General features: G+C 40.4%; 1 pseudogene; it reads left to right on the top strand.

Annotated features, from left to right (window-relative positions):
- The first annotated feature begins 7,425 nt into the window (after positions 1-7,425).
- On the top strand, positions 7,426-9,492 carry LOC129363779 (phosphoribosyl pyrophosphate synthase-associated protein 1-like; annotated as a pseudogene).
- Positions 9,493-20,702: the final 11,210 nt, after the last annotated feature.

The following is a 20,702-nucleotide window of genomic DNA, read 5'->3' as shown; positions in this document are numbered from 1 at the left end:
CACTTGGCTTCGCCTCAAACCAAACGGCTCAATCAGCCCCGTTTCAACTAAATGTTGCTAATGAAGGTCATTTAACTAAAAATGTATGCAAACAGATCACGAACATAGCATGCAGATTATTTCATTTTGTGATGTAGTTTAGTCAAATGTTCAAACAGGTGAACAAAAAAGAACGAGCATTTCTAGAATCAGATTCTCACCACCAGAAGGCTCAAGTAGTGTCAGGACAGATTTATGAAGGCATCTTAACATAATCAGTCAAAGAGGTGTATTACATGCCTCAAACATTACACAAGACTTCATTCAAAGAGTGAAAATGTTTCCTTTTAGGTTTGCTCAAGGCAACTTGTCACATTTTGTAAATGTCCAGCGTTTGGGGATTTGTTTTTTGAAGCTAAAACTTGGAGATAAAATCTACCAGGTGAATGAATTATTACTACCTAAGCTGATGTTCTGCCCAGTTAAATTTGTCTTAATAATTTAGTTTTAAAAAGGAAATTTCTACATTGTTGGTTTATCTGTATTTTATTTTGAAGATGAATTTTGAGGTAGCAGTGCATTGTGGGTAGCAGAGTCAATTACAGTTAGAAACGCACGTTTGCGGAGAGAAAACCTATTAATGTACAAACTTCACCTCCTGTGTCGTCAATATTTTCTAACAACTCCGAAGGCAATGGCTGTAAGTTTAATCCGTGTTCTGTTTGGTGTTATATGTTTTATTAGAGTTTATTTAGAGATCGTTTTCCAAATTTATTCCAGTAATTAGCCATGTCCCGATAGTTCACATAGCAATGACTGCTAACCGTTTCTTAACCGCAGCTAATGTCAATTCTAATGTGTTTTCTGGTATGTGAATGTTATTCTGTGCATTTATAGCTATAGTATATTTTATTTGTTGTTTATGTTTAGGGTAACAATTGTGCAACATTGTAAGAATACGTAATAAAGGAGTAAGACGCTCAGCTTCCTGGCTCATGAAAATTGAGTTTGGCTTGCTGTTAATCTGCGTTAACGCTCTGTGACGATGTGGTGCGAGGTTGGCGGAGTTAGCAGTGGTGGCTAGCCACTCTAACCTGAAACACCAGGACACACTGTTGAAGTAATCCACACTTTTCGATTTATTTCTCCACCTGCTAACATTATGATCTCATACACGAGAACAATAAAGACAGGCAACCGCCCCGCACCTCGCCATCACCGACATCTCGACAACAAAATGGGATAATGAGAGAGAGAGGAGTTCTTACTCTGTACAAGAGCACTTCAATACAAAAAGGGAATAAGCGCCCCCTTGTGGTGACACCCACTTAGCAATATAATGACTTGTTACAACACACAGTGTGTCCAACAGGTGTTGGACACAGTACAGTGAAAAGCCATATCAGCAGTTGGTGGAAGATGGAAAAGGCAGAAGAAACGGCTAACTCCAAAGCTAAAGTGTAACATAAATGGTTCAGGTTAAATTCTGCTAAAATGTTGTCATAGTTGTCCTTTAATGAGTGGTTTTTTTTTAGCGCCCCCTACTGGCTGCCTATAAAAGGAGAAACTGCAGATTCCACACAGTCTTTTTCAGCACTCGACTGTGGTAAGTCATCAAGTCCAGTTCTTTTCTGAACAGTAGTGTTTTTTGTGCTCTAGGACTAACGTGGAGTTTTATTACAGTACCCAGAACTAGTGGATCAGTAGGGAGGCTCACTGTGCTATTTGTTATTAAACAGTCATTACAGGTAATTATGTTAAATGTCAGAAATGTATGTTTGTCAGTGTTTTTCAGTTAAGTTTGTCCAGTTTGTTTATTTGCTGTTTTTGTTTGCTGTATTTGCCAATCTGTTGGTTTGTTTGTTCCCTGTTTCTATAATGACATGACGTGGCCTGTTCGAGATTACTGTTAGTTTATTAGATCAATTTGACTGCTGTCTATGTTTATTTTTCTGATTTTTTTTTATTTATAAGAGAAAGACCAGATTTTATCTGAAAGATGTACTATCAATCAAAATTCACTGTACGATCACCTGTTAGATAAATGTATTGCTGGACCCGATTGTAGTGATTATTTGCAGGACACAGTCTGTTCAGCACTCTACTGTGTACCCAGAACTAGTGGACCAGTAGGGAGGCTCACTGTGCTGTTTATTGTTGGCCATTCATTACAGAAATCCAACCAACTAGCCTCCGCAGTGTGCTCTATGTGGGGAAAGAAGTCACATCTAAAGCTAGCTCACGATCCAAACACTCTAGCTCTAAGCATTCATCCCACAAGTCGTCCTCGAAGTCCAGCGTATTTGAAGCAGCCATCTTCGCACGAGCCTCTGCCAAAGCCACAAATGCTAAAGCCTCGTACAGTAAAAAACAAATTGAAATTAAAAAGCAACAAGCAAATCTAAAGCTGGATTTTAAAATGCTGGAAATAGAAAAGGACGCTGCAGCTGCCACGGCGAGAGCAGAGATCCTAGAAGCTGCTACAGCTGCCAAACAAGACAAAGAAGAGAGTGTAAAGAGTGCAGTCCTACCCCAAGTCGTCAGACAACGAACCATGGAGTATGTGCAACACCAAGCCCAGCTAAAGTCACATTCGTCTAAAGAAGAAATGCCTAAGGTTAAATAGCATTAAAAGTATCATCATTCAGCCCAAGAAGATTTGTCCAAACTCACTGTCTGCTGGTGCTCAAGAAAATGTATGTAAAAGATGAACATTTTGACACACCAAGAGACTGTCAGGCCAAACAGTTACCATGATCCACACCACAATTACCAACCTGTGACTGACTTCGATAAGTTCCTTGCACGTAGAGAGTTAATCACAACAGGGCTCTTTAAATTTGACGACACCCCTGAAAAATTCAGAGCATGGCAGTCATCATTTTTGAATGCAACTGAGGACATTGACCTCACATACAGTCAAGAGTTGGATCTCCTCGTGAAATGGCTCGGTAAAGAGTCCTCAGAGCATGTCAAGAGAATCAGAGCTGTTCATACCACTAACCCCAAAGCTGCCCTCCAGTAAATGGGACAGGTTAGAAGAATGTTTATGCTGCACCACAAGTAGGAGAAAATGCTTTGTTTAAAAAACTAGACAGCTTCCCTCGACTTACAAATAGAGACAATGTAAAACTCAGGGAACTAGGAGATTTGCTCCTAGAGCTGCAGGTTGCTAAAAATGAAACTCATCTCCCAGGCCTCGCTTACCTTGACACCATGAGGTGTTGAGCCCATAGCGGAAAGGCTACCTCCAAGTTTTCAAGATGAATGGCTTCAAGCAGGTTCAAAATACAAACAAAAATATCAAGTGACTTTCCCTCCCTTCTCATACTTTGTGAAGTTTGTCCAAGAGGAAGCAAAAGTGAGAAATGATCCAAGTTTTGTGACATGCAGCAACCAACCTTTCAACAGAGGTGAGAGATGTCTGTTCACTACATTTAACACTGCCATCCACCAGGAGGGGGTGCTGTTTCACCCATTACACAACCCAAATTTGGAAGTAATGACAAGTGGAATTCTGTACAACATTAACTATGTCACATATGCTGAAGTGTAAAACAATAGAATAACAATTTAAAAGCAGTGTCAGACTGGAGTTGATTCCACGCTGTATGAGCCAACATGTACCGAGGGCTATGTTTCCTGCTGAAATGACGGTTTTCTTTTTTCTGTCCTCTAGCCTAGATTGTTGTTAAGGTGGAGGCATAAATGGGCTAAGTGGTTTATGTGACAAGTCCCACTTAACAAAAAACAGTCCATGCCGTTCATGCAACTCTCTTGGGTAGTTTCTGCCTGACTGAAACTATATTTGAGGATAGATCTACATTTATTTTTTTGCAAAGTACACATGTACCTAAGCTCAGCCAGGGGGGCCCTTGGAGAAAGAATCAACGGCAGTGGCCCGACCCAGGGGACCTTCATAGACACCCTGCCTGCCTTCCTTGATGCACAACCATGTCATGATAGTGCGAGACAAGCAACTTTGACACCTGATGTTTGCTTGGGAGAATGACTGGATTCTTGGATACTGCATCCAATGAAGCATGTTTGGGGCGACCTCCAACTTTTATGAGGCTTTCATCCATATTGGGGTTAAGAGCTACGATGGAGCTTGAGCTGTGAACAGTTTGTTTGGCTTGGAGAGAAGTGTACTCTTAAGGAAAAGCGTCCTTCTGAACAGACTTTAGAATGAGATTACTGGGACCATTCAGCTCCTCTGGAGAGAGTGGCTGTCTACATTCAAGACAACCCTTCCATGAAGGGTTTGACACATTGCTTGATGAACGAGAATGAGCTTGGTGAATTAAGGCGGCAATGGCTTGGCCGTGGGGCACCAGGGTACGGTTCCAAGGGCCCACCCGGGTCCCTGGGAGTACCTGGAACCGCCCTGCCTGGTGCCAGCTCCCTGGCACCGCAGGAACAGGGCGAGCCCAAGACCAAGCTCAAAGTACATAGCTCCTGGATCTCGGCCGTGGAGCTCCAGGGTACGGTTCCACGGGCCCAGCCGGGTCCATGGGAGTACCTGGACTCGCCCTGCTGGTGCTAGATGCCTGGATCATGGTAGGTTGGAAACAAGACTGTCTCCCCTGGTGTGGGGTTACGTTGGTTTAAAAATGCCTTTTTTGTGGTTCAGATATAACCCAGTATATAATCCAGATGGTGGCTCCATTCAGGTCTATTTTGCATAAGCTTTCCAAAAATAAATTCCCCCCACAATTATCAAACCTACCCTTAAAGCTGTTCCAATGCCTATTGCAACATTCTTTAAGAATTTTCTCTCTCTGTTTCTCATCCTGCGTTTCCTTCAGTTCTGCCTCTTTCCTAATTTCCATCACCTCCTTTTGTTTCTCTGTCTGGGAGTCTTTCTTTGTTTCCATCACCTGTTTTTGTTTCTCAGTCTGTGAGTCTTTTGTGATTTCCATCATCTCATTTTGTTTCGCAGCCTGGGAGTCTTTCTTTGGTTACATCATCTCCATTTGTTTCGCAGTCTGAGTCTTTCTTCAGGTCCGTCATCTCCTTTTGTTTCGCAGTCTGTGAGTCTTTCTTCAGGTCCATCATCTCCTTTTGTTTCGCAGCCTGGGAGTCTTTCTTTGGTTCCATCATCTCCTTTTGTTTCGCAGTCTGTGAGTCTTTCTTCAGGTCCATCATCTCCATTTGTTTTGCAGTCTGAGTCTTTCTTCAGGTCCATCATCTCCTTTTGTTTCGCAGTCTGTGAGTCTTTCGTGATTTCCATCACCTCCTTTTGTTTCTTTGTCTATGAGTCTTTCCTAATTTCCTCATCTCCTTTTGTTTCGCAGTCTGTGAGTCTTTCCTAATTTCCTTCATCTCCTTTTGTTTCGCAGTCTGTGAGTCTTTCATGAATTCCATCACTTCCTTTTGTTTCTCTGTCTATGAGTCTTCCCTAATTTCCTTCATCTCCTTTTGTTTCTCTGTCTGGGAGTCTTTCGTCATTTCCATCACCTTTTGTTTCTCTGTCTGTGTCTTTCTTCAGGTCCATCACCTCCTTTTGTTTCGCAGTCTGTGAGTTTTTCTTGAGTTCCCTCACCTCTTTTCGTAAGTCTTCTGTCTGGTTGTCCAGCAGTTGCAATGTGTGCATGACCTTCATTGCTCTATTAAGTCTTGGTTTAAAACTTAAATTGGCCTCTTCAAGTAGTTTCTGAAATAATTAAATTTTTCTAACTTTATATTTGTCCACGGATATCAAGCTGATGTCTAGCTGTTGCGGTATGTGTATGTCCTCCGTTGCTCTCCAAAGTCTTGATTTTATACTTTGGATGTGAAAATGGTTCTCTGTAATATGATTCTCAATTTCTTTTACTAAATTGTCAGCGGACATTATGTTTGGATCTCTCAAAATTAATCTTTCTTCATTGACATTATCATTTAAGTTATCCAACTGTCTATTTATTTCTATCACCTCCTTTTGTTTCTCTGTCTGCAAGTCTTTCTTCAGTTTCATCACCTCCTTTTGTAGATCTTCTGTCTTGTTGTCCAGCTGTTGCAATTTGTGCACGGCCTTCATCGCTCTATTATGTCTTGATTTTAAATTTAAATTGGCCTTTTCAAGTAGTTTCGTAAGTAATTAAATTTTTCTAACTGAATATCTGTCCATGAATATCAAGCTGATGTCCAGCTGTTGCAGTCTGTGTATGTTCTTCGTTGCTCTCAGTGTCTGCTGACAATGATTTTGCTGAAGGACTTAAGAATCGTCTTACAGATGACCATTTTAATATTAACTGCATAGAATCAAGACTTTCATGTTTCGATCTCTCAAACTTAATCTTACTTCATTGACGTTATCATTTAAGTTATCCAACTGTCTATTTCACTTGAGAACTCAAAGATTTTCTTCATTTTTGTCGTAGTCCGTCCGTTTAAACACAAGCCTGTTCACGTTTGCAAAAATACATAAATTTGGTGTCAGTCAACTGTGCTATGTTTGTGCAGGAAAATTTGTTCATTTATACTGCTATCATTACAAATGATAGCAGTATAATAATAGTTTGTAGAGGTCATCAAAGGTCAACCAGCTCCCTGGCCTTCTTCAAATCAGGTAAAATCGACTTGAGGTCCGGCACCGACTCCGCGTCTGGGTTAGTCACCACACTCCCGCCGAATATGCTTAAGACTTAAGCGTATTCAGCGGGAGAACCGTTGCCCCGGTTCTCCCGCCGAATACGCTTTTGCCGGGCGGTTGCCCGGCAACAGTGGCGGGAGAACCATTGCCCCGACTTCCTGCCTTGGAATCATCGCCCGCCTGATCGGTTGACGTCTGCACATTGGGCATCTAGTCCTTGAGATAACTCAAAAATTTGTCAGTACGGTTACATTGGAAGAAATGTAATATTTCCTTCAAATGCTCTACAAACTGAACTTAACAGGTTTCTTGATGAAGGATCACTGCCTAACTAAAGTAGAACCAGCTTTGTAGTAGATCCTTACAGCTCTGATTCAACATTCCTTTTGACGAGTCAATGCTTTTTTTTAATGTTATTTAGATGGTTGGTCTATTTCTCCAAATTTTGGCTAGCCTTTTTCTTGTGATATTTAGATTCATATTAAAATTAATTACATTTTAAAATCTTTACATATATTGACATCACTCATTTCAGACCTGAAAGTCAACTCCAGTTTATAATAACATCAGGAATTACACTTGTGAAGTTTGTCCATGTTCTACTTCTACTTAACATTAACCTCAAGACTGCACATTTCTGTGTTTTTGGACTACCCCATTTTTTTCTTCCATTAAAGGTTCTTTGTAATTTTTTGTAAACTACCAGCTTTTCTTAACATTGGCATTTTGTGGTTTACGTTCCTTGTGGAAACCACAGAGGGTTTCAGTTGCCATCTTATCTGTTCAGTCAGTATTATTGCCCCTACTGACCCAGACTGAGATCATTCTGAACATCATGAAACCTTTGCCGGTGTTTGGAATTAATGTAACGATTCAGAGTAACATTATGCTTTTTCCATATTTAACTTTTCACAACATTCAGATTTTCTGAGCAACTGGATTTTCTGATTTTATTAATCTCTATGGTACCATCTTCAAAACTAACTGTTTTTCTTTTTTAAAACAAATAATTGTCAATTTTATTTTTATTCTAGCAACAACTTTCAAGGTCTTCAAGTGATTCTAGCTCTTCGGATGAGGATCATTTGCTCATTCCTAAGTTAAGAAGGACCAAAAAGGGATTCATAAAAATTGCAAGGCATTTGGAGCATGTTCATCATGACAAACCCAAAGTTTCACAAGCCACAGCTTTTCCTAAAGGCTCCAGACAGAGAAAGTTACATTTGGAACATTTTAGAAATAAAGGGAACCCCTATTAAAACAGCTAATCGTTCCTGTTCTGTTGGGTTAAAATAAAGTGGCATTACTGACTGTACTTTCTGTGACATAAAAACACCAAACTTTGCAGAATGAATGTCGCTAAAAGTGGCTACTCTGTGTTTTCTGCAAACTCCTTTGCTTGCACAGAGTTGGCTAAGAAGATAACTGAGAGGTTGGGTGTTAAGCTGGGAAAATCTGTTGTCTTTCAGAAATCTGATAGACAGACAAGAGTGGATGTGAAAGAGTCTGATCGTTGGCAAACCATCTTCATTATCCAAACCATACCAAGAGATGTCAACACAGCCATCTTGGGGCACCTTATTATGTGGCTTATGCTCTTAAGCCTTGCTGTGCGAAGAACATCATTGGAGTTATTCCTTACTTCCCCTATAGCAAGCAGTGCAAAATGAGGAAAAGGGGCTCCATAGTTTGTAAACTGTTAGCTTCAATGTTGACTAAAGCAGGATTGACACATATCCATGGACTTGCAACAGGAAGAGATCCAAGGCTTTTTCAGCTTTCCGGTGAGTAATCTGCGACCCTCCCCATTTTTGATTCAGTACATACGAGAAAAGATTTCTGATTACAGAAATGCTTTAATTGTGGCAAAGCTCCCTGCTGCAGCTAAAAGGGTGCAGTCCTATGCAGAACGTCTCCGACTGGGTCTGGCTGTGATCCACGGCAAAGCCCAATGTGCCGAGTCGGACATGGTCGATGGAAGACACTGCCCGCCATGTGTGTGCAACACCACTGGGCACACAGGACTGGAGCTGCCTATAATGACGGCCAAAGAGAAACCTCCGATTATTGTAGTTGGAGATGTCAGTGGAAGAATCGCCATAATAGTGAATGACATAGATGACGTAGGAGACTTTGTTTGCTGCTGCAGAGATCCTGAAAGAAAGAGGGGCCTATAAGATCTACATCATGGCCACCCATGGTTTACTTTCTGGAGATGCTCCACGTCTCAGAAGAATGAGACGAGGATTGTATGAAGTGTTGATGAGGTTGTTGTGACAAACATGACGCCTCACTGTGATGGCGAACAGGGGCTCCATCCCTCATCAGTGATTAATAATATAATTATTTATGGAAACGGGGCTTATTGTTTTAGTTCGTTATCTCAGCTAAATCTATTTAAATTTTGCTGTTACTAAAGCTCCTGGAGCATACCATTTCCACTGAGAGGGGTAATGGTTTGTTATCTTTAAATTAAAATTAATTGTTGATTGACATTAGATTAGTTTAGTTTGAGTAATTTGCATGCATGTAAATATTATTTGGTACCATTTGGTTTGTGTCAATTATTTCTTGTTTGTTTTGTCATCTCCTTTATTTGAGTGCTGGGATGGCCCACAGATCTAAAAAGCTAGCTTCTTGGTGTCACTGTAAGATGGGTGTCAGTGCACATGTCACCTGCAGAGAGAATAAAATGATCTGGACTGCATTTTGTTGCCTCGCCTCCTTCCCTGACGCAGGTCCTCCGCCGGTCCAGGTGACACTGACGAGGTGCAAAAGCCACAGAGTCCAAACATCGAGACGTATGACATCAGCATGATATTAGCCGGGGCCATCCGACGCATCCACAATGGGGAATCTATGGCCTACTTATTTCGCAATATTACATTGGGTGACTAAGGAGTGTCAGTGACCGACGCCTCTGCACCTTTACAAACAAAACCTGTTCCACATGTTTCCAGATGCAACGCATACATGTGTCCTGATTCAGTTAATGAACTTCTAATAAAATCAACCAAATAATTTCTTCTTTGTAGAATGTTTTTTTTTGTTTCTAAAAAAGAAAAGCCTTCTAATCCAAGGCAAGAGCGCCTTTAAAAGAGCATATTTTGATGTTTGAAACGAAAGGCGAGGATTGTATGAAGTGGCGTCGTTGCTCCCAACTGTTTAGAAACATTGTGAGGTGGAGAAGTGATGACAAGATGTGGCCTGTTGTACATTCAACGAATGCAAAGATGAAAGGGAGGAGGGTGGATTGTTCAGATGAACTTGAGTGAATAAGGACGAACGAATCATGCATAATAATTAACTTGGCTTACTAGCTCTTTTCTTTCTGGGAAAATCCCTCCAAAAAAGCTTTTTTCTTTGTCTGACTTCAAGTTCTTCTTCTACTAGTTCTAAAGCATCGTGGGATACAGAGTCCATTCTGTTAAAGGTCCACAAATAGTCCGATTTGAACCAGATACTATCAAATGCTGACTCGTTCTATGGCAAGCCTTTTCAACATAAATTCGGTTTTACTGCCCTTACATTCCAGATATCTCAAATTGTTTTATGACTAGACGTTTTAGCAATTTAAGATGTCTCCAATTAAATTTTGACTAGACAAAATACCAATTTGAGATGTCTCTAATTACATTCTGACTAGTCAAAATGACGTCAGATTTACCATTGTTTTGTATGGGGACTTAAAGATATCTACTATGAATTACTGACCATCTGAAATACATATTTCAGATCTCTACAATTAAATTATGACTAGTCAAAAAGTAAATTCAAGACATCGATTGTGGTTTTGACTAGTCATAATTCTAATTAAATATAGCTAATTAATCCATAATTCAAGATATCTTAAATGTATTTTTGGATAGTAGAAATGTAGTTTTGACTAGTGGAAATTAAATTATAGATATCTTAAAAGCAAATAATGACTAGACAAAACTAAATTAGAGATATCTTGAATTATAATTTTGACTAGTCAAAATTCCTTTTAAGATATCTCTAAGTAAATTAGAGATATCTTGAATTATTCAACTTTTCTATTTAAGATATCTTAAATGAACATTCTGACTAGTCAAAAATGACGTTACAGATATCTTGAATTAGCATTCTGTCTAGTCAAAGCGTCACTGATTTACGTGGCAATTTGAATGTTTAATAAAACAATGAAAAATAGAAAAAACGAAAAAGACGTTTGAAAATGCACAACTTTCATGTTGAAAATGGATTGACAAAGCAGTTTTAGCTTTTAAAAGCTGTTTTTAAGTGCATTTAGTTCGTCGGAAATGAATAAACAGGACATTTTTTGCAGACATCATTAGCAGTCTTATAGTTTATGAAGTTTTGTGTTGTCTGCATGTCCAACATTTTTTCTAATTTGTGGCATTTATGGACAATTTTGTGCAGGAAACATAAAATTCTGCAGGCAACTGTTTGGACAGCACAAAGGGGCTTCAACGTCATTCTTAATTCAGATATCTAAAATTGTAATTTTGACTAGTCATAATTACGTCCGAGATATCTTAAACCGTAATTCCGGATACGTGTCTCGTCAAATTACAGATCCAGTGACGTCATTTGAGATATCTTGAAAGGAATTTTGACTAGTCAAAATGTAATTGAAGATATCTTGAATTATTATTCTTACTAGTCAGAATGTAAATACAGATATCTTAAATTACCATTCCGGATAGTCAAAATGTAGTTTTGTCTAGTCAAAATACATTTTCAGATATCTGGAATGTAATTACGGATAGTCAGACGGAACCGAATTTATGTTAAAACGGCTTGCCATATAGAGTTATTATTCTTACTAGTCAGAATGTGAATGCAGATATCTTAAATTACCATTCCGGATAGTCAAAATGTAGTTTTGTCTAGTCAAAATGCATTTTCAGATATCTGGAATGTAATTACGGATAGTCAGACGGAACCGAATTTATGTTAAAACGGCTTACCATAGAGCTTTAGCTCTCATCACATTGTCCTCAGATACTGTGGCACGCACATTTTCAATGTCTTCAAAACTTCCGAGTTTAGTCTTAAACTCTGCAAAAGTCAACTTATCACCATCTTCGCTTTGAGTAATATAAGCAGCAAATGGCTTAAATGTCCCTGGAAGTCCTTTCAGGACCATGGCGACCAGAAGTCCGTCGCTCAGCTCCTCAGCTGCATTCCTTAAAGCGGTGACCTCGGATCAGCTCTGATGATGTAGCCTACTCGGTCACCGAATCACTGGGTAATTTCTGCACTGAAGTCAGTTCAGTAGGCTATAAAAATGAATCACTCCGGGCTTTCCTCTGCCGGCGTGATGGGCCCGCAGGATTCCAAGTGCCGCACGTCCTTCGTCTGCCGCGTCATGCATGATAAGTGATAGACTCTTGTCATCCAAAAACTGAATGAGCTCGGCATAAACCTCAGCATGTTTCTTCGCGTCCTCCCCTTCATCGTTCTCATCCGAGGGGCTTGTCAGAACTGAATGTTCCAACCCTTGCAGTCGAGGACACACCTTTTATTGTACACGAGTGTGTTAAATTAGACAGGTCACGTGATGCGACACGCAATAATCCAATATAATCCAATAACAACAACAAATGAGAGCGGATACGTTGTTTGACGTTGTCGTCGCTTGTTGTCCTGTCCGCCTGTTTGACCAGTTGCTTCCGGTGAGAGCCCTGGCTTCCGCTCAGCCGTGCTGCCTGGCCGCGGACTTGCTGTTTTTTGCTGTTTGCATTTTTGGAGATACTGTCATCATCATTAAACTTCCACCACTCACTTTACCTGGGCCCCTAGCGTCTGCCTCACCACCTGCTTTGCACACACGCTGCATTCTCTTGATGAGTTTCAAGAAGTTGTCACCTGCAACGGTTTTCACTTCACACCTGTGCCCTGTCAGGTTGATAAGTGGGCTTTCTTGCCTCATAAATAGTTATGAAAATAAAGGAAACCCATTGAATGAGAAGGTTGTGTCCAAACTTTTGGTCTGTACCATACATAAATATGTGTATATATATCTACAATAATTTGAATTGTTTGAATTCCTTTCTTAGACCGGAACCCAGTTCCTCCATTATTATTGTTATTATTATCATTATTATTATTATTGTTATTATTATTATTATATTCACAATTCTGATTATGTATATCTATATCTATCTATATATATTTATGTTCAAATATATATAGATGTATTTATACATAAATATATGTACATATATATAATACATAAATGCATCTATAAATATATATTTGTAGAAATAGATAGATATAGATATATATATACAGATATATCTATATCTATCTAAATGTGCCATAAGCTGTGTTTGCCCATTAGCTTCCTGTGTATGGAAGCTTATTTCCCATCCCATGTGTCATGTGACCATAATCACATGACACAGACCCCCCTTGTCCCACTCAGACAATGGGGGCCAAACAGGTCTTTCGTGACCTGACATTTCCCTTGAGCAGAGCATAGCTTGTAAACTTAAGAAAGGATATCCGATCTTAAAGCCCATTGAGTCTCCAATGGCTTAGTGTTTGCAAGCATTTACTGCAAAGACAAGGGAATGATTTGTAACCAAATGATCTCAGAGGTCCAACATCCGCTTCTGCTGGTCATTGACATCAATCTGTGACATGTGATTAGAAGTTTGAATGAGACAAAAAAAAAAAAAAAAGTCACGTGACCAATGACCAGCTGGGCCAATCAGATTCAGGCTATAGGTCACGTGGCCCTTCAATAATCATTTTCTTAACCATCAAATATAAATAATATCTTAGTTATACATTAATTATTTATAGATATCAAATTGAAAATATAGATATGTTGATATAATAATAATTGCAGAGGGGATACAGGTCTTTGACGTCAATCTGTGACGTTTAATTGAGGCTTCGAGTTTGCCACAGGAAGGTCAATGCCAAACACCTGATTGGCTGAGCAGGTCATTGGTCACGTGCCCCATTTTTTTTTTTTTTCGCATTCAAACCCCGAATGTGACGTCACAAATTGACGTCAATGACCAGCAGAAGCAGAGCCTTTGAATGCTGGGCCTCTGAGATCATTTGGTCGCAAATCATTCCCTTGTCTTTGCAGTAAATGCTTGCAAACACGAAGCCATTGGAGACTCAATGGGCTTTAAGATAGGATATCCTTTCTTAAGTTTACAAGCTATGCTCTGCTCAAGGGAAATGTCAGGTCACGAAAGACCTGTTTGGCCCCCATTGTCTGAGTGCGACAAGGGGGGTCTGTGTCATGTGATTATGGTCACATGACACATGGGATGGGAAATAAGCTTCCATACACAGGAAGCTTATGGGCCAATACAGCTTATGGTACATTTATATAGATATATCTATATATATCTGTATATATATCTATAAATATACATATTATATATTATAAATATACATATATATATCTATAAAAATACATATATATCTATATATATATATATATATATATATATATATATATATATATATATATAGATATATATATATATATAGATATATATATAGATATATATATAGGTAGATAAATTTATGTATTATGCATATACATATATCCATAATATCTTTCTATATATATATACATATTTTCACGTGTTAATTAATAGTTTGATGCCTTCAGTGTGAATCTACTATGTTTGTTGACATGAAAATAAAGAAAACTCATCGAATGAAAAGGTGAGTCCAAACTTTTGGTCTGTAGTCTATATGTATAGGCATATATAGGCTCTGTGTTAACATTCAAAGGCTCTGCTTCTGCCGGTCATTGACGTCAATCTGTGACGTCACATCCGGAGTTTGGATGCGATGCAGAAGGGTCTAGTGACTAATGACCAGCTGAGTCAATCAGGTGTTTGGCATTGGTCACCTGACTAAAGCAAGCTGGAGGATGCTGGAGAACAGGTGTTTCTCGGCATAATAGTGTAACATGATCACCTTTCTTAACCATGTAAGCCCTGAAACGGTGGGTTTTACTTCGCATATTAATTGACATAAATACGGTTTTTGTAACTTTATTGAGACGTATGAGTTGAACGAGTTGCAGTCAGTGTCTGATGAAAATTTTCTCCGAAGCTGGTTTGAAGTTCCCAGATTTTTCTTTTAACACCATAATAGCTTAAAGTCTTACAAAACAGAGACCCATTGTGCAGAACATTTATATATCACACTTAACTGTCTGGTCTATTAATGTAGGCGGGATGCGTTTTAATATTTGAGCCTGCACAGCTTATTATTAGCCTGCCAATATTTGCATGCCCTCCCTATTTTCCTCAAATATTATCCCATTGATATAAACCTCACAGCAGTAGTTCATCGTGTAAGACTGAAAATTGGAGTTATGAAAATGTTAAATGATTTGGAAATGTTTTATTTTGAAAGGGCCTGATGGGGAGAAGGGGCAGAGGTTTGGTGACAACTGATTAAGCAGCAGAAGAGAAATTAAATGTTTGACACTGAGAAAGAGCTCAATTGTTTCTGCGGATTATTATGCAAAGGAGAATCACAGAATCTGGACACCCACAAGTTTTACAATAGAACCACTCTGATTATGAAGAAAAAGTAATTCTGTTATTATTGCTATTGCAAGAATAATAAAGGAAGTAAATCTGGCAATGCAACCGTGCAAAATGTAAAGTAACACTGTAACACTCACAAGTGTTTACAGTTAAAACAACAATAATAGGACCAATGCTAGGTTCGGCTACTGGAGTGGGAATTGAGCTTGTTTATAAATGACCACAGACTAGGAAAATAGGTTTAAATGCCGGCTTATTATTTGTTGAGAAAGAGAAGAAAAGAATAACAATATAAATACAGACAATTGACAAACAATGACACAAAATCAATTCAAAATAATTTCCTATTCTTCCAGAATAATCAATATAATTCCTGTTTGAATTTTTAAACCTAATGTTAGGTTTTAAGTGCTACTGTTTATTTAACCTAAGTTGTAGTTCTAATTAAGTTCGAGTTAAGAAGGTTAATCTAATTGATTTTATTCTTTTAAAATCTATTTTCGGTGTTTAGTTCTATTTTAAGAGATTATAATATATAAATATATTTTAATCTCCTATTTTAACTAATTCTGGTTTCTATTTTTTCCCAACAGAAAATGTACAATCCACACCAATAATGTAGGTGAATACAATTCAAAAGAAAAAAATAAAACACAATAATAATTAAAGCTGCAAGCAGCCTCGAACGGCCCTCGCAGCCAAGCGCCGCTCCGGCCTATTGCCACCGCGGGGTACGAGCAACCGCCGCCTCACGCCAGCCACCACAGAAGCTCTCACGCAGTTTTCAGCTCCTCCGCCCGCACCGCGGAAGCTGTTGCTCAGATTCCATCAACGCTGGCCACGTGCTAACACAGAAGTTGTTGTGCAGTTTCCGTGCCCGTCCACCAGGCGGTACGCACTGATGCGTTCGGAGGCGCTCCTTGACGATGCAAAAAATGTGGTGCAGATTCATTGGTTTAGCGAGGAAATATAGCTGGCGGATTAATGTAGGACGCGCAGTGGAGTCAAAATATATTTCAATGCTGTTGTTCTCTTTAGAGGTCAACAAAGGTCATACGTATCCAATTTGGCGTCAGTCGAATGATCCACATGTCATATACAGCCGATCATATGCACATGGCGAAGTACTACAGTTCGTCATTTTTCATCATTTTCAGCTGTGTTTCTAAAGCACTCTATTTCATTGTTGGAGTAATACTTACTCAGAGTGTCGAATTACTGAAATGGTTTGTAAGAAGTAAAAAACGCTACATTTACTGCATGATTTAATTCAACAAAAATTATCTGAGACATTTATATCCTTTTAGAAATCTCACGGCAACGCTCTCACAAAGTTTTCACGCTCATCCGCCCGTGGATTGGTGGAGGAACACTGACACCTACTGGCGAAATATTGATATTGTTCTTCATCCTGTTTATCTGCTGTTTCATTTGTGGAGCAATACTGACCCCAAGTGGCGAATTACTGAAATGATTTATAAACGCCAAAAATGGGGTCAAAATCTGAACTTCAATCTAAAATGGCCGACTTCCTGTGGGGTTTAGACCATGGCTCCAAGAGACTTTTTTGTAAGTCCTGACATGGTACACATGTGTACAAAGTTTTGTAATTGTAGGTTAAAGCATGGCTTGGGGCTGATCATTTAAAAGTTTCTAGGGGGCGCTATAGAGAAATTATGCCACGCCCACCAAATATTCTGATGGATTCCTGTCAGGGAGTGGATGAGGATCCATCCTTGTGAGTGTGGAGCAGCTGGGCCTAAAAATGTGGAATTGAGAGCCAAATGTATGGCGATGGCGTTACAGGTCACTTCTCCACGCCGCCACGCCCACCTGCTCCATCGTAGCTGGTAGGGATTAGAATCCTCAATACACCAACATGTCTTCTGTGTCTGGGCACAGTTTCATGTTGATGAGGTCAAAGGGGTGAGATAGCGACCGTTAACAGTAAAACATTACACTTCCTGTTCTCAGGGGGCGTGGCTTAAGTGATGTCATCATTCGACCATAGGGTATTGTAGGACACCCGATGATGATCAATCACAGTAACTTTGGTGCCTCTGTGAGTTTCTGTGTAGGAATTATAGCAGTTTATGTTTTTATGGCGTGTAGGTGAACTTTGACCCTGCTAACCCCCCTTCAGCATTCTCAAAAACTCACCGTTTTGATAACTTTAGATGGGACATGCCTTATGAACAGACTGACCGAGTTTGAAGCCGATCAATGGAAATCCCTAGGAGGAGTTCGATCAAATACGGAGGCTGTAAACGGCAAAATGGGGTCAAAATCTGAACTTCAATCTAAAATGGCCGACTTCCTGTGGGGTTTAGACCATGGCTCCAAGAGACTTTTTTATAAGTCCTGACAAGGTACACATGTGTACAACGTTTCGTAATTGTAGGTTAAAGCATGGCTTGGGGCTGATCATTTAAAATTTTCTAGGGGGCGCTATAGAGAAATTAGGCCACGCCCACCAAATATTGTGATGGATTCCTGTCGGGGAGTGGATGAAGATCCATCCTTGTGAGTTTGGAGCAGCTGGGACCGAAACTGTGGAATTGAGAGCAAAACGTATGGCGATGGCGTTACAGGTCACTTCGCCACGCTGCCACGCCCACCTGCTCCATCTAAGCTGGTCGGGGTTGGAATCCTCAATACACCAACATGTCTTCTGTGTCTGGGCACAGTTTCATGTTGATGAGGTCAAAGGGGTCAGATAGCGACAGTTCACAGTAAAACATTACACTTCCTGTTCTCAGGGGGCGTGGCCAAAGTGATGTCATCATTCGACCATAGGGTATTGTAGGACACCCGATGATGATCAATCACAGTAACTTTGGTGCCTCTGTGAGTTTCTGTGTAGGAGATATAGCAGTTTTTTTTTTACGGCGAGTAGGTGAACTTTGACCCCTGCTAACCCCCCTTCAGCATACTCAAAAACTCACCGTTTTGATAACTTTAGATGGGACATGCCTTATGAACAGACTGACCGAGTTTGAAGCCGATCAATCGAAATCCCTAGGAGGAGTTCGATCAAATACGGAGGCTGTAAACGGCAAAAATGGCCTCAAAATTGGACCTTCAATCCAAAATGGCTGACTTCCTGTGATACTTGCACTATGACATTAATTGTAAATTTTGAGCGTCCTGGGGAGCTCTACAAGTGTACCAAATTTCATGTCTCTAGGATAAAGTAAGTGAATAGCAATGGGTCCTTTGAAAATTTCTAGGTGGCGCTATTGAGCCATTTCTTGTGGGATTTTTGTGATGACCTTAAAAATCAAAATTTTTAAACAGGCTTAAGGCCTCCGCCAAGTTTGGTGAGTTTTCCAATATGATAAGGCCCCCAAAAAGCCCCCCAAAGAGGTGGGAAGAAAATAATAATAATATTAAAGCTGCAAGCAGCCTCGAACGGCCCTCGCAGCCAAGCGCCGCTCCGGCCTATTGTCCACCGCAGGGTACGAGCAACCGCCGCCTCACGCCAGCCACCACAGAAGCTCTCACGCAGTTTTCAGCTCCTCCGCCCGCACCGCAGAAGCTGTTGCTCAGTTTCCATCAACGCTGGCCACGTGCTAAGACAGAAGTTTTTGCGCAGTTTCCGCGCCCGTCCACCAGGCGGTACGCACTGATGCGTTCGGAGTCGCTCCTTGACGATGCAAAAAATGTGGTGCAGATTCATTGGTTTAGCGAGGAAATATAGCTGGCGGATTAATGTAGGACGCGCAGTGGAGTCAAAATATATTTCAATGCTGTTGTTCTTTTTAGAGGTCAACAAAGGTCATACGTATCCAATTTGGCGTCAGTCGGATGATCCACGTGTCATTTACAGCCGATCGTATGCACATGGCGAAGTACTACAGTTCGTCATTTTTCATCATTTTCAGCTGTGTTTCTAAAGCACTCTATTTCATTGTTGGAGTAATACTTACTCAAAGTGGCGAATTACTGAAATGGTTTGGAAGAAGTAAGAAAACGCTACATTTACTGCATGATTTAATTCAACAAAAATTATCTGAGACATTTCTATCCTTTTAGAAATTTCATGGCAACGCTCTCACAAAGTTTTCGCGCCGATCCGCCCATGGATCTGTTTATCATCGGTGGAGGAACACTGACACCTACTGGCAAAATACTGATATTGTTCTTCATCCTGTTTATCTGCTGTTTCATTTGTGGAGCAATACTGACCCAAGTGGCGAATTACTGAAATGGTTTATAAACACCAAAAATAGGATCAAAATCTGAACTTCAATCTAAAATGGCCGACTTCCTCTGGGGTTTAGACCATGGCTCCAAGAGACTTTTTTGTAAGTCCTGACATGGTACACACGTGTACAAAGTTTCGTAATTGTAGGCTAAAGCATGGCTTGGGGCTGATCATTTAAAATTTTCTAGGGGGCGCTATAGAGAAATTAGGCCACACCCTACAAATATTGTGATGGATTCCTGTCGGGGAGTGGATGAAGATCCATCCTTGTGAGTTTGGAGCAGCTGCGCCCAAAAATGTGGAATTGAGAGCCAAACGTATGGCGATGGCATTACAGGTCACTTCGCCACGCCGCCACGCCCAGCTGCTCCATCGAAGCTGGTCGGGGTTGGAATCCTCAACACACCAACATGTCTTCTGTGTCTGGGCACAGTTTCATGTTGATGAGGTCAAAGGGGTCAGATAGCGACAGTTCACAGTAAAACATGACACTTCCTTTTCTCAGGGGGCGTGGCCTAAGTGATGTCATCATTCGACCATAGGGTATTGTAGGACACCCGATGATGATCAATCACAGTAACTTTGGTGCCTCTGTGAGTTTCTGTGTAGGAAATATAGCAGTTTATGTTTTTATGGCGTGTAGGTGAACTTTGACCCCTGCTAACCCCCTTTCAGCATTCTCAAAAACTCACCGTTTTGATAACTTCAGATGGGACATGCCTTATTAACGGACTGACCGAGTTTGAAGACGATCAATCAAAATCCCTAGGAGGAGTTCGATCAAATACGGAGGCTGTAAACGGCAAAAATGGGGTCAAAATCTGAACTTCAATCTAAAATGGCCGACTTCCTGTGGGGTTTAGACCATGGCTCCAAGAGACTTTTTTGTAAGTCCTGACAAGGTACACATGTGTACAACGTTTCGTAATTGTAGGTTAAAGCATGGCTTGGGGCTGATCATTTAAAATTTTCTAGGGGGCGCTATAGAGAAATTAGGCCACGCCCACCAAATATTGTGATGGATTCCTGTCGGGGAGTTTATGGCGATCCATCCTTGTGAGTTTGGAGCAGTTGGGCCCGAAAATGTGGAATTGAGAGCCAAACGTATGGCGATGGCGTTAGAGGTCACTTCGCCACGCCGCCACGCCCACCTACTCCATCGTAGCTGGTCGGGATTAGAATCCTCAATACACCAACATGTCTTCTGTGTCTGGGCACAGTTTCATGTTGATGAGGTCAAAGGGGTCAGATAGCGACCATCCACAGTAAAACATTACACTTCCTGTTCTCATGGGGCGTGGCCTAAGTGATGTCATCATTCGACCATAGGGTATTGTAGAACACCCGATGATGATCAATCACAGAAACTTTGGTGCCTCTGTGAGTTTCTGTGTAGGAGATATAGCAGTTTATT

The sequence above is a fragment of the Poeciliopsis prolifica genome, unplaced genomic scaffold (genome assembly GCF_027474105.1).
Source record: "Poeciliopsis prolifica strain line A6 unplaced genomic scaffold, Auburn_PproV2 SCAFFOLD001, whole genome shotgun sequence".
Taxonomy (NCBI): Eukaryota; Metazoa; Chordata; class Actinopteri; order Cyprinodontiformes; family Poeciliidae; genus Poeciliopsis; species Poeciliopsis prolifica.
This window is presented reverse-complemented; position numbering and strand designations above follow the sequence as displayed.